The 15,905-nt window shown below is 32.6% G+C and overlaps 2 long non-coding RNA genes across 8 annotated transcripts in view; one reads left to right on the forward strand and one right to left on the reverse strand.

Annotated features, from left to right (window-relative positions):
- Positions 1–15,905, forward strand: part of LOC125964191 (uncharacterized) — a 94,093-nt gene that overhangs the window by 66,104 nt on the left and 12,084 nt on the right. The gene's annotated exons all lie outside the window — the stretch shown is intronic.
- LOC117199559 (uncharacterized) overlaps positions 1–15,905 on the reverse strand; it is a 255,906-nt gene that overhangs the window by 40,371 nt on the left and 199,630 nt on the right. For 5 of the 6 annotated variants that reach the window (XR_007476927.1, XR_007476926.1, XR_007476928.1 and 2 more), the window contains 2 exons: positions 13,007–13,127; positions 11,732–12,042 (listed from right to left, as the gene is read on the reverse strand). This is a non-coding gene — a long non-coding RNA (uncharacterized LOC117199559). The other variant, XR_004480805.2, reaches the window with a different exon arrangement.

Raw genomic sequence — 15,905 nt, forward strand, 5'->3', positions numbered from 1 at the left:
ACAATCTATAAATAGTTACCTTAATTGTGATTGTAAAATACAAAATACATAGTACTAGTTCTAAAAATTAGCGAAATGGTACAGGTATTGGCACAGAAAACCTACTTTAACCACTGCATCTTTCACAGCATGTTCCACAATATTTGGAATTCCACTGCAGTAGATGAGGATTTTTAAAAAATTTATTTTATTGAGGTATAGTTGATTTACAGTGTGTTAATTTCAGCTGTAAAGCAAAGTGATTCAATTATACATGTTCTTTTTCATATTCTTTTCCATTATGGTTTATTACAGGATATTGAATATAGTTCCCTGTGCTATATAGTAGGACCTTGTTGTTTATCTATTCTATATATAATAGTTTGCATCTGCTAATCCCAAACTCCCAATCCATCCCTTCCCAACTTCTCCTCCCCCTTGGCAATCACAAGTCTGTTTTCTGTATCTGTAAGTCTGTTTCTCTTTTGTAGATATGTTCGTGTCATATATTAGATTCCACATATAAGTGATATCATATGATATTTGTCTTTCTCTTGCTGACTTACTTCACTTAGTGTGATAATCTTTAGATCCATCCATGTTGCTGCAGATGGCATTATTTCATTCTTTTTTTATAGCTGAGTAGTATTCCATTGTGTGTGTGTGTACATATGTCTATATATATGTGTGTGTGCATATATATATAATATATATATATACCACATCTTCTTTATCCATTCATCTGTAGATGGACATTTAAGTTGTTTTCATGTCTTGGCTATTGTGAATAGTGCTGCTATGAACATAGGGGTGCATGTACCCTTTCGAATTATGATTTTTGTCCAGATATATGCCCAGGAGAAGGATTGCTGGATCATATGACAAATCTAGTTTTAGTTTTTTAAGGAACCTCCATACTGTTCCCCACAGTGGTTGTACCAATTTACATTCCCACCAACAGTGTAGGAGTGTTCCCTTTTCTCCACACTCCCCCCAGCATTTGTTATTTGTAGACTTTGTAATGATGGCGATTCTGACCAGTGAGAGGTGGTACCTCATTGTAGTTTTGATTTGCATTGCTGTAATAATCAGTGATGTTTTGAGCATCTTTTTGTGTGCCTATTGCCATCTGTATGTCTTCTTTGGAGAAATGTCTATTTAGATCTTCTGCCCATTTTTTGATTGGGTTGTTTGGGTTTTTTGTTATTGAGTTGTATGAGTTATTTGTATATTTTGGAAATTAAGCCCTTATTGGTTGCATGATTTGCAAATATTTTCTCCCAGGCCATAGGTTGTCTTTTCGTTCTGTTAACAGTTTTCTTTGCTGTGCAAAAGCTTATAAGTTTAATTAGGTTCCATTTGATTATTTTTGTTTTCATTCTATTGCCTTGGGAGACTGACCTAAGAAAACATTGATACAATTTATGTTAGAGAATTTTTTGCCTCTGTTCAATGAAGATACCTTTCTGAGATCCAAAAATCTCTTAGGAGGGATAAGAGACACAGCTGGGCAGATCAGAGTGAATTCAGATGTCCTGAAGACAGTATAAATAGAAAAGTTTGGGCAAGAGAATCCAAAGTCATATTATTGTACTCTACAAGTGCATATATTTTGTGGTGCATGTTACCACCTACCTACTTATATTCTTTACATGCTAATTCCTCTGTTTGTTTAAAAGAAATACAAGTGACTACATGGAAATCTAAGATGCAAAGTAGACAGGTATTTTGTAAAGTCAGTTGACTCTTCTGCATAATAAGGAAATATTAGAGTTACAGAAATTCTTCATACCCTTACAGTTGAAAATTTAGGAGTCAGGTCTCTGAATTAAGATTCAGGCTGATCCTTTTTATTTGTTTTAAATTTTATTAAAATAATACATTTATATTATATATATTTATATATTTAAATTAGATTCACTTCAAAAGTTATATAGAAATCGTTTATTGTTACAGAGAGTCTTAGTAGTTGATTCAAAATAATATGAAATGCAACAAAAATGTTGTGTAATAGGTGCAGGTCTCCAAAACAATGGTCCATAGTGGTTACAAATGAACGCTATTACAATCACTGTTATATTGCTGCAAAAGGGATCTTTTTCCTTCAAGATATAGAAACTAAAGCATGAGAAGGGATTTGTTTCTATAACAAAGCAAAAAGATAAAGGCAATTTTAGAAACAAGATTATGTAGTTTATTTAAAATTGGGGAAATGACATTTATCTGTTGTTACCTGTATAATATATATTTAATAAATGTTAAAACATATTTAATACATTTATCATAGCAGCTTTATGACCTAATTTTCACAGATTAAAACTATATGATCACACTTCTGTGAAGACATATTATAAAAAAATTAATATGTTGTAAAAATATTTTCAGATAGAATGTTATATGACTAATGCTTAGGGTAAATGTAGGTATTATATTCACAATTATCAAGCTGTAGCTGTTAGAGCTAACATATAGAATACTTAAGAAAACCACCACAAGCAATAAAATGCCTTCTGCCATACTAAATCTTGCACATTTCAGAACTGGGTAAAACATTGTTTTTTCTTTATTTATAGCATTATAAAATGAAAAGAACACAAAGCTTTCACTAAATGTGTATCTATATATACTTTTACTTTCTTAGAGAAACTGAAGAATATAACTTCTATTTCTTTTTCAAGTGTCTAAATCTCCACATAAGTTTCTTAAAGAGAAAGTGCAAGAAAAATCAAGTTGCAGAGAAAACTGTGATTTAAATTCTGCATTAGTTTCTTGTGTGTGAGAGAGAAAAAAATGGGTAGAAAGAAAGTTAGACAGACACATACCTGGATAGATAGATTGAAGAAAAATATGCCTGACAAAGAAAAGTGGTCCTTTCAAAGCAATGAGTTAATGTCAATTTATTACACACATGATTTCAGAGAAGATTTACAAGATAATATGATTTTATAACTTAAATGCAGAACACTTAGCAATATGCGATATGTATCAGATATCTGCTTCTGCAATAAAGCTGCATGATAAAGAACTACAAACTCTCAGTAGTACTAAACATGTGTTAACTCATAAGTCTCATTAGTCTGGGCTTAATTGATCAAACTGGGCTCACTCGTATATCTGTTGCCAACTATGGGTCATCTAGGCAGCTCGGTTGACTGAACAGGCTTGTTTGCTTTTGGGGAGAACCTCTAGCATGGCTGACTAAGGCATTCTTGCTGGAATGACTAGGGGAACTCAGGACCTTGTCACATACTCTCATTGTCCTGCAGACTAGGAGGTACAACTTTTCATTGTAACCACAGGAAAACAAGAGTGGACAAACCCAATCAGGAAGGTGTTTTTGAATGATATTAGCCCATGTAAGGTAAATAGATGTTCAAATCTATTTACCTTACATGGGCTAATATCTTATGAGCTAAAACAGGTCTCAAGGATTAATTCAAAATTAAGGAGCAGGAAAATATATTTCTCTTTTTTTTGTTGTTGTTTTGGGTAAAGAACAGCATCACCGTATGACAAAGGGCATGGATACACCACATTAATCTGATAATTTGGAGTTTTTTGGAAAGCCAAAAAACATGAAACTAATATCTACTAATTTTCACATGGTCAACTCATTAGATTTCTAAAAAAGGTAATTCTGTAATATAAGGGTATGAGTATTAAGTATGTTTACAATACACATTCAATTATCTAACATTAATTGAGTAAATATAATGTAGGTACAAGTTTTCTGGGTTTTTTTTTCCAGTCGTTAAAAAAAATATAATTTTTGAATGGCTAAAACTCACTATGAAGAGGATAAGAAAAATACAAAAAATATTTTTAATATTTCCTCAAGTTCGGCCACCCTAAAATGATGGTATTTACATTTCATAACAAAATTGTAAATTTTTACTTATGCTTACATGCTGCCGGAAATTAGTAGGTGTATGGATGGATGAATAAATGAAATAAAAGGTCTAATTTGGAATCACACTATAGTTAGCACATTTTTAAAAACCATTTAAATGATATTTGCATTTAATAAAAAAATTTATATCATGTACTGACTTAGTACAAAGATTTCTTTACTATAATTTGCCTTTAAAGATTAAGTTTATATAAAAATAGAGATATATACATGAGTAAACAGATAGACAGATACAGAGATAATAATTTGTTATGTCTTCATTTTTTAGAACAGTTTTAGGTTTACAACAAAATTGAGAGGCACAGAGATTTCCCATATACACTCTGCTCCCACACATGCATAGTCTCCCCCATTATCAACATCACTCCCCAGAGTGGTACAAGTTTTACCAAGAATCAACCTATATATTATTGATACATCATGAGCATCCAAAGTCCATAGTTTACCTTAGGGGTCATTCTTGGTGTTGTACATTCTATGGGTTTGGGTAAATATTAATCCATCATTATAATATCATGCAGAGTATTTTCATTGCCCTAGAAATCCTCTGTGTTCTGCCTATTCATCTCTCTTTTAAAAAAATTTTTTTAACATCTTTATTGGAGTATAATTGCTTTACAATGGTGTGTTAGTTTCTGCTTTATAACAAAGTGAATCAGCTATACATATATACCCATATCTCCTTCCTCTTGCATCTCCCTCCCCCCCCATCCCACCCCTCTAGGTGGTCACAAGCACCGAGCTGATCTCCCTGTGCTATGCGGTTGCTTCCCACTAGCTATCTATTTTACATTTGGTAGTGTGTATATGTCCATGCCACTCTCTCACTTCGTCCCAGCTTACCCTCCCCCCTCCCCGTGTCTCAAGTCCATTCTCCATCTCTCCCTCCAACCCTTGGTAACCACTGATCTTTTTATTGTCTTTATAGTTTTGCCTTTTCCAAAATGTCATATAGTTGAAATGATACAGTATGTAGTCTTTTCAGATTGGCTTCTTTTACCTAGTAATATGCATTGAAGGTTTCTCCATGTTTTTCAGGGCTTAATAGCTCATTTCCATTGTCTGATGTATCACAGTTTTTTGTTTGTTTTTGGTTTTTTTAATCCATTCATCTACTGAAGGACATCTTAGTTGCTTCTAACTTTTGGCAGTTGTGAATTAAGCTGCTATAAACATCCATGTGCAGGTTTTTGTGTGGAGATAAAACTTCACCTCTTTTGGGAAAATACCAAGGAGCACAATTGCTGGTTTTTACGACAAGAGTATATAGAGTTTTGTGAGAAACTGCCATATGGTCTTCCAAAGTATCTGTGTCATTTTGCATCTGATGAGCAATAAATGAGACTCCTTATGGTCCACATCCTTGTCAGCATTTGGTGTTAATCAATCAGTGTTCTAGACTTTGGCTATTCTAATAGGTGTATAGTGGTATCTCTTCATTTTTATTTGCTTTTCCCTGATGACATATGACTGGAGCATCTTTTCATATGCTTATTTGCCATCTGTGTATCTTCTTTGCTGAGGTATCCATTAAGATCTTTGGCACATATTTTAACTGGGTAGTTTGCATTCTTGATGTTGAGTTTTAACAGTCCTTTGTATATTTTGGAAAACACTCTTCTATCTGATGTCTTTGGCAAATATTTTCTCCCAGTCTGTGGCTTTCCTTCTCATTCTCTCAACATTATCTTTTGTAAAATAGAAGGTTTTAATTTTAATGAAGTCCAGCTTATCAATTATTTTATGATTGTGTCTTTGGTGGTGTATCTAAAAAGGTATCACCATATCTAGGTCATGTAGGTTTTCTCCTATGTTATCCTCTAGGAGTTTTATAGTTTTTTGTTTTATATTTAGGTCTATCATCCATGTTGAGTTAATATCTAGATTTTTTTTTTTTTTTGCATGTGGATGTCAAGTTGTTGCAGCAGCATGTGTTGAGACTGCCTTTGCTCTATTACACTACATTTGCTCCTTTGTCAAAGATCAGTTGACAGTATTTAAGGGGGTCCATTTCTGGGCTCCCTATTCTGTTCCGCTAACCTAATTGTCTTTTTTTTTTTTTTTTTTTTTTTGGCCAATATCAAACTGTCTTCATCACTGTAGCTTTCTAGGAAGTCTTGAAGTTGGGTATAGTCAGTTCTCCAATTTGTTCTCCTTCAAGAAAGAAAGGGAAAGGCTATCTGGATCTTTTACCTCTCCGTGTAAACTTTAGAATCTGTTTGTCAATATCCATAAAACTACTTTCTGGGATTTTGATTAGGATTGCATTGAATCCATAGATCAAGATGGGAAGAACTGACATCTTAACAATATTGAGTCTTCTTATCCATGGACGTAGTATATGTCTCCATTTATTTAGTTCTTCTCTGATTTCATTCATCAGTGTTTTATAGTTTTTCTCATATAGATACTGTAATATTTTGTTAGATTTATATTTATTTCATTTTTGCAGGTGCTAATATGAATGCCATTGTGTTTTATTCCATTTGTTTATTGTCACTATTTTGGAAAGCATTTGACTTTAGTATACTTTGTATCCTAACCTGCAACCTTGCTATAATGGCTTATTAGTTCCATAAGGATTTTTGTTGATTCTTTTGCATTTCTACATAGATGGTCATGTCATCTGTAAACAGACATTTTAAAAAATGTATTTTATTGAAGCATAGTTGATTTAAAATGTTGTGTTAATTTCTGTTGTAGAGCAAAGTGATTGTTATATATATACATGTTATTTTTCATATTCCTTTCCAATATGGTTTATTATAGGATATTGAATATAGTTCCCTGTACTATACAGGAGGAAGTTGTTGTTTATCCATTCTATGTATAATAGTTTGCATCTGCTAATCCCAAACTCCCAATCCATCCCATCCCCTTGGCAACCACAAGTCTGTTCTTTATATCTGTGAGTCTGTTTCTGTTTCATAGATATGTTCATTTTTTGGTGTCATATTTTAGATTCCACACATAAATACTATCATATGGTATTTGTCTTTCTCTTTCTGACTTCACTTAATATGATAATCTCTAGTTCCATCCATGTTACTGCAAATGGCATTACTTTGTTCTTTTATATGGCTGAGTAGTATTCCATTGTGTGTGTGTGTGTGTGTGTGTGTGTGTGTGTGTATACCATATCTTAACAAAGATATTTTTCTTTCTTTCTTCCCAATCTATATACCTTTCGTTTCATTTTCTTGCCTCATTGCTTCAGCAAGGGCTTTCAATATAAAGTTGATAAAGAGAGATGAGGGAAGATGTCATTGCTTTGTGCCAGATCTTCATAGAAAAGCTTCAAGTTTCTCACCATAAAGTTAGCTGTAGTTTGTCTTGTGGATAGTGTTTATCAATTTGAGAAAGTTCTCCTCTGTTCCAAGTTTACTGAGCGCTTTTATCATGAATAGGAGTTAAATTTTGTCAAATGCTTTTTCTGTATCTATTGATATGATCATGTGATTTTTCTTTTTTACCATGTTGATTTTCAAATGTTGAAACAGCCTGGCACACCTGGGATAAATTCTACTTAGTCATGGTTTATAATTCTTTCTATACTTTTTGGATTTGATTTTCTAATATTGTTGAGGATTTCTGTGTCTCTATTCAAGAGAGATATTGGTCTATAGTGTCCCTTTTTTATGCCTTAGTCTGATTCTGGTGTTAGGGTAATGCTGGTCTCACCAAATAAGTTAGGAAGTTATTCTCTCTGCTTCTAGCCTCTGAAAAAAATTGTAGAAAATTGATATAATTTCTCCTGTAAATGCCTTGTGGTATTCACCAGTGTACCCACGTGGGCCTCATGCTTTCTGTTTTGGGAGGTTATTAATTATTGATTCAATTTTAAATAGTTATAGTGCCCTCTGAGCATCACTTTCATTGCATCCCACAAATTTTCATTTATTTCAAAATATTTTTAAAATTTCTCTTGAGATTTTTGGACCCATGTGTCATTTAAAAGTGTGTTGTTTAATACCAACATATTTTAGAATCAGTATCTTTCTGTTAATTTCATTTTAGTTTAATTCATTGTGGTCTGAGCACAAATATCCTGTTTCTGTTCTTTGCAGTGTGTTAGTGTGTTCTTTTCAATGTGTTAAGTGTGTTTTATAACCTAGAGTATAGTCTATCTTTGTGAATGCTTCATGTGAGCTTGAGAAGAATGTGTATTCTGTTGTTGGATGAAATAGCCTATAGATGTCAATTACATTCGGTTGACTGTTGGTATTGTTGAGTTCAACTATATCCTTACTGATTTTCTGCCTATGGGATCTGTCTCCTTCTGTTAGAGGGGTACTGACATCCAACTGTGGTAGTGGAACCACTATCACTTTCTCCTTGTAGTCTATTAGTTTTTGCCTCATGTAGTATGGCACTCTGTTTTAGGCATATACACATTAATAATTATGTCTTGTTAAGAAAACCCAGAGTGTTGGTTACCTTTGTGTGATTGGCATTACACAGGTGTATGCATTTGTCAAGTAATTGAATGGAAAATTTTTAATTTGCGTATGTCACTGCACATAAATTTTTACCTAAATAAAACCATAAGCTAGTTTAAAAAGAGGAATTATGTCTTCTTGGACAATTGACCACTTTCTTATTATGTAATGCTCTTCTTTATCCCTGTAATCTTCTTTACTTTGAAGTCTGCTCTGTTTGAAATTAATATAGCTACTCTTGCTTTCTTTTGATTAATGTTGGCATAGTATATTTTTCTCTACCCATTTACTTTTAATCTATATGTATCTTTGTACTTAAAAGGTTTTCAATAGAAAAATATAGTTGGGTAGTAGTTTTTGATCCACTCTGAAAATCTCTGTCTTTTAATTGGTACATTTAGACAATTGATAGTCAATGTGATTATTGGTATAATTGGATTAATATCTACCCTATTCATTAGTGTTTTTTGTTGCCCTTGTTCTTTGTTCTGATAAGAATTGATTCAGGTATTTATTGATTTTCTGCTCATATTTTCAAACTCCCACTAAATCATATTTCCATTATTTTTTCAATTACTACATAGCATAATTACATTATCACAATTGCATAATCACATTATCTTGGCGAAAACTTCCCTTTATGAAAACAGTAAATTTCTAGATTCTTGATATTACGCTTTAATGTCTCAATAACATACCTTTTACTCAAATCCTGAATTTTGTTGATATTCTTAAATGCTATTACTGGGTTTTATTTTATAATACAATTTTTAAAAACCTTACTAAAAACCTATTTCAATCATATTATAATTATTTGCCTGACAGGGAAGAAAACAATGTTCACTGAGCACCTAATATGCATCATGTTGGTGCTGGCTCCCCACACATTACTGAAACAAACTGTTGATAAGAACAAAGTCTGTTATTTACCATAATAATGGACACCACCACTTCTCAAAGTTTTGGCAGTGTTTCATAGTGGGGAAGAAGTCAATATTTGTTTATATTTATTAAATATTTAATTTTTAAATATAACACATTTTAAAGTTTTATATTACAGAAAAATTCAGACATATAAAAAATAAATATAATCAACCCACATATACCCATCATCTACCTACAATTACCATCATTTGCCTTTCTTGTATCTCCTATAACTTCACCTTACACCTAACCCCTCATAAATTATATTTTTTTGCTTATATACATACCTATATAATGAAATGTGCATATCTTAACTGTGAATTCCATCTTATTAAGACATAGATCTTCTCAAATCAAACCAGAATATTTCTTCTAGCAAGTGAATTCAGTCAATATGGCATGCCATTCCCTTACCCCTCACCTACTTCTTGCCTGCAAGTCAATTAAAAAATTGTTTTCATTGTTGATTAGTTTCACCTATATGAATTCATGTAATGGAGTTATGCAGTCTGTACTTCTTTGTGTCCAACTACTTTCCCTCAGCATAATGTTTGTGAAATCTATCGAAGTTGCTGTGTGTACCATTGATTTTTGTCCAGTTTATTTCAGTAAAAATAAATATATACTAATGAACCAAATGGTTAAAATTAATGTTCCTCACTTCCAATTTTGCATGTGATTTTTCTATTTAGTCTTTGCATAGATTCATCATATTCTAGTTAGGACACTAGAATATCCACAGGTATATTGAGCATAATTTCATTGGTCTGAAATTTAAAAATTTGAATACTTTTGTTTACTCTAATTCACTACCACATTATCTGTATCATATGATTTAGACTGTCATAATTGTGTAAAAAATGTAATTTCCTAGCCATCAGAGTGAGTGGAGATAATGTATTTTATTATGTGATGAATAATTGCTACTTCTTACCACAAAAGTTATACTTTTGCATATATAATAGTTAAATCTGGACTATTGGCTTATATTATAAATTTCAAAATACATTTTTTTAAATAAAGATACACCTTTAGTTCACTATTCAACAACAACAAATACAGCTTGATTACAAAGCAATGATTACAATGATTGGAATAAAGCAATTGGATACCTTTAAGATAGTCACATTAGTTAAACTCTCATTTTGTTTTCTCAAATATTCCATTATTGGAATTGAGGAATGATAAAGTATTTTCCTACTCAACAAAATCTATTTTGTAGTACATATTGATTAAACTAGAAGTTTTACCTAACAACATTTAAAATGATAAATGAAATGCTAATAGAACCATTCTTTCTTTAATCATTTATTGAGCTTCTAGTTTGTAAAAAAGTTTTAGACGAAGAAATGTTGATTTAAGATGGGTAAAATTAGATTCCTATAAACAAAGGGATCACAGGTAGTGAAGAAAGCAGACTATAAAATGATGTTATATACAGTCTCTAAAAAGGCAGTGGAAAAACACTGGAGCACTGAGTAACATACTCTAGTTTCTTGTGTGATATTTGTTGAAAGTAGTGGGAGTAGGAAAGTCAAGAAATGTGTAAAAGGGAGTCTAAAGAAATGTGTAAAAGGGAATCTAAATATTTAACTTTTAAGACTAAATTTTTAAATAAAAATAAGGGGTTGCCAGACAGTCGAGGACTGTACCTATATGTAGGCATATCTTTTTGTATGTATATAAGGGTGTGGATTTCATGGTTCTTTTTAGAAAAATAGAAAATTAGGTTTGGATGAGAAAATATACTGGTACATAATTACTGATAGTCTGAATAATCTAGAGGCTTAATCTTTGGAAATTGGGTCCATAATAACATGATATAATTTAGTCAGACTTAACCACAATAAAGATAATTAATCATTAATTAGTAGAACCAGAGAGGCAACCGTTCAAGGCTCATAAATTTAATAGCAGGACATCCTTGAGCCCAGGGTTTGGTGTAAAGATATGGCACAGGGTAAGGTTGGGCCTACACAAGTGATGTTGAGCCCATTACTCTGAAGATTGCAGTGATGCAGAGGGAAAGATTCAAGCTGGTTCATATTTAAATTTGTAAGTAAACAATGCATTTGCACTGAGCAAATATTAGATACTTGATTTTATTCAGCAAATTGGGAAAGTGTTGTTAGAAAGAGTAAAGTTTAAACATTAATATTAATTTATAAATATGATACCTAAAAAGGTTTTTCTTTCTAATAACAGGCCTTATACATGCCAGGTAAGAATAAATACATGCCAGGTTATGTTATAGTTCATATCGTGTTTTTTTTATGAGTACAATTGCTTTAGAACTGAAAGAAAGGCTATTGGAAACAGCTAAGGACCATTATCTAGAACTCATATGACAGGTACTGAACAAGGCACTCTACGCATCATTATCTTAATTCATTTACAGAATAACTGAAGGACATATATATAGTTAATATCTATAGTGCTACAGATATGAAAGTTGAATTGGAAAAGGTTATTAACTCACCAATATCACACAGTTAGTTTGGCAGCAATGGGAATCCTTGAGATTTCAACCTTCAGATATAAAGAAAAGTAAAAGTGAAGACGTAATATTGCCAAAATAAAGGCTAGTTTACTAGAGTACATTAAATATGGCCACAGTTTCTTTGCAGATCTACCCACAAATAAGTAAAATCTATTTCCATGCTCCTTGATTCTGGCCTATCATTGTAACTTGCTTTGGCCAATAATGACAATGTTTCACAACCTCACTTTATACCCATTTGCAACACCACCCTGCATCCATCTTGCCATGAAGAACCAAGGATAAAAGACCTAAGAGATAAAGAGAAAGAAGCCCAGTCACACAATCTCATCTAGTAAAGACCTGCTCCCAGCCTAACTGAAAGCAAGAAAGACACTTCCCAACCCCCAGAATCATGAGAAATAATCAATCATTATAGAGCCCCAAATTTGGGGATGGTTCATTAGCATCTATCAATAACTGAAACAATCATTTTTAAGAGTTGGGAATTTAAATAAAGTAGCAAAGAAATCTAAGCATGATTTCAATAGAGACAATCTGAGTTATAAAGTGAAAGTGGAATTACAAGATGTATGTATTTATTATTTATTAGAAGCAACTACTTCAGGGTGATTGAGGGAGTTAAAGAAGATGAGATATTTTATCCCACCTTCACTTCTATAGTAACCCAGTGTATGAGATTATTAAAAATTAAACAGCAACTTATGGTTTTGCTTTCAACAAAATAAAAATTGTATACATATATGCTGTTTTAAAATTGTTTTTGCAACAAACTATTATTATTTGGGGAAATTGTAGAGAAATGTTTTTATATAAATTTTTTTAAGTATTCTTAGTACTTTAGGCTGCTAAACTGTTAAAGTTATACATTATAAACTGGTTCTAATGAAGAATTTTTAAGAATTTCCATTTTATTTTAGATTATGCTAATATTCTAGATCAGTTTAGGCTGAATTATACAAAATAATTTACTCATGTGTGAAAAGTAAAAAATAATTACAATAAATAATTATAGAAATATGAAAGAATATTGAGGAATCAAGAATCATCATATCACATCATTATAGACTGCCCTGTTTTATTCATTCTTTACTCACTTGACATTAGAAAAATATTAAATAATTAAAATCTTAAATGGATTAAAATTATAACCCAAAGTAATTATTTAGAGTACATTTAAAAATATATTATTAGAGTACATTTTAAAATATATTATTTTAAAATATATTATTTACTAACAGATTGGAATGTCACCTGTGTTTTCCTGGATATCAAATCTGACTGGCAAATGTTTTTCACAAAACTGCTTACCAGACCTACCAGAATGAAGCTGTCTCAGAACAGTGTTGAAATTTGTATTTTTTCAGTGAGTTGACTAAAATACAGAATATTTTAATTACTCAGATTATTAAAATGACATCTATCATTATATCTGGAAGTTAGTACACAAGATAATGACAAACATTTAAATATATTTAGTTAATTAAGTTATACTAATGTGCTTGCTGTAATCTTACTAAGCAGTACCTCTGTTTAAACTAGTTTTCCTTAAGAGAAACTATTGGTTTCCCTCGAGAAAAGAAAATCTTATTTTAACATGGTATAGCAATTAGTTTTATGTATATAATCTGTGTATAAATATATGTATATACATATATTTATATAAAGATTCCAAATAGAAGGAAAATAAATAAATGTTCGCATATTAGAAAATGAGCAATGGGACCAAATTTTGCAGGTTAGTGAAAGTGGGTTGAACATTAAATCTAACATTTGTAAAGCACTTAGAACAGTTACTGATACATATGAAGTGATATATACATATTTGTGAAAATAAATTCCAGAACAATACATAGAATAGGAAATGAAATGTTTAAGAAAGCTATTCCTGCATTTATGTATAAAGAAGTTTAAGCAATAAAATTTAACTATAGAGACTTTCGTATAATCCATTTATGAGGTAAAACAGAATATATTCAATCAGATAATATCCCTTATTATAAAAAACTACCTCAAAGTTCAACTAGAATTGTTTTGTTCAGAATTCCAAGTAAATGTTGGTTTAGTAAAAATTAAATTTTGAATTAAGAAAATTGGACAATAAGGTAAAAATATTGAATTATGGAATAAGCCACTGAAACTAAGATAATGTTAAATATAATTGATTTGTTGACTGTGGTATCAACAGCTGTAAAACAAACACAGGGACAACCTGCCTATTAAAGGTAAAGAAATTTTGATGCACAAGCTGGAAAAATTCAAGTAAATTATTATAATTTTGCTATTACTTGAAAACTTTATGATTTAAAGTCACATAACAGGAAGCACAGATGGGAGCAATGATAACGAACATGTAAACATTTCCACTTGAAACAGATTAAGTTCAGTAATCATGTTGAACTTCTAGATGACAAGCACTCTTTCTAACCAGTAGAAGCAGCCTGCCTGCCTTTTAGTGATAAATGCTCTGATTTTTTGTGTCATTTCATCTCATTTCAAATGTTGGCAGGATGTAATAATTTGATAATAAATGAAAAAATCTTTAAGTGCAGAGTTGGATGCAAACAGCAATTGGTAATCTTCCATATTTATTTCATTCCATTTGTAGTTACACTTGTAATCAAGAAGGGAGTAAAGCACTGATATTTGGGCAGACACATCAGGATAACCTCAAAAATATTAGGAGCTGGGCCAGGCCAGAGTCTGATCTGCCTCCATATCTCCCACAGCGGGTCCAGATGCACAACTACTGAAGTCCTGGGATCTGACCTCATGGATCTGTGCCAGTGGCCTGGTGAAAACAGTGCCTGAGACTCACCAGGGCCAATTGCCAGTATGACCACAGTTAAGGTGGGACCAAGAGCAGTGCCAACAACAGTGTACTTTGTGAGCCTCTACAAAGGACAAAAGGTGACACACACAGCACATTCACAGGTGAACAACTCCAGAGGAGGAATACTCAGTGGCTTCTCTCCCAGTGGGAGTGCTCCAATCCCACCTACCTTGCACCACAGATCAGAAACACAGCTAAGAAACAGCTCTGGGGGCCTCTACTCCAACAACTAGGGAGCAGACCCTACCCCTGAAAAGGGCAGTGACAACCACAGAGCAAAGAAGAGGGCTTGCTCAATATCCAGGGCAGGCTCTGGTCACCACAACACCAGTCAAACTCCCTATCAAGGGAATAATAGGACAAGCCTCTGGACCAACCTCACCCACCAGGGTGCAGGCACCATAAGCAAGAGGAACTATGATCCTGCAGACTGTGGGAAGGAGACAATGAACACAGTAAGTTAGACAAAATGAGATGATAAAGAAATATGTTGCAGATGAAGGAGCAAGATAAAAACCTACAACAACTAAATGAAGAGGAGATAGGCAATCTACAGCAATCTACCTGAAAAAGAAATCAGAGTAATGGTAGTAAACATGGTCCAAGATCTTGGAAAAAGAATGGAGACATGGATCAAGAAGATACAAGAAGTGTTTAACAAAGACCTGTGAGAACTAAAGAACAAACAAACAAAGATAAACAATACAATGACTGATATGAAAAAAACACTAGAAGGAATCAGTAGCAAACACTAGAAGGAATCAGTAGCAGAATAACTGAGGCAGAAGAACAGATAAGTGACCTGGAAGACAGAATGATGGAAATCACTGCCATGGAACAGAATAAAGAAAAAAGAATGAAAAGGAATGAGGACAGTCTCAGAGACCTCTGGGACAACATTAAATGCACCAACATTCGAATTATAGGGGTCCCAGAAGAAAGAGAGAAAGGGCCTGAGAAAATATTTGAAGATATTATAATCAAATCAAAAACTTCCCTAACATGGGAAAGGAATTAGTCACCGAGGTCCAGGAAGCACAGAGTTCCATACAGCATAAACCCAAGGAGGAACATGCCAAGACATATATTAATCAAACTAACAAAAATTAAATACAAAGAAAAGCAACAAGGGAAAATAAATAAACATACAAGGGAATCCCCATAAGGTTATCAGCTGATTTCTCAGCAGAAACTCTGCAGGCCAGAAGGGAGTGGCATGATATATTTAAAGTGATGAAAGGGAAAAACCTACAACCAATAATACTTTATCCAGCAAGGCTCTCCTTCAGATTCAACAGAGAAATCAAAAGATTTACAGGT

The sequence above is a fragment of the Orcinus orca genome, chromosome 4 (assembly GCF_937001465.1).
Source record: "Orcinus orca chromosome 4, mOrcOrc1.1, whole genome shotgun sequence".
In the NCBI taxonomy this organism is placed as follows: Eukaryota; Metazoa; Chordata; class Mammalia; order Artiodactyla; family Delphinidae; genus Orcinus; species Orcinus orca.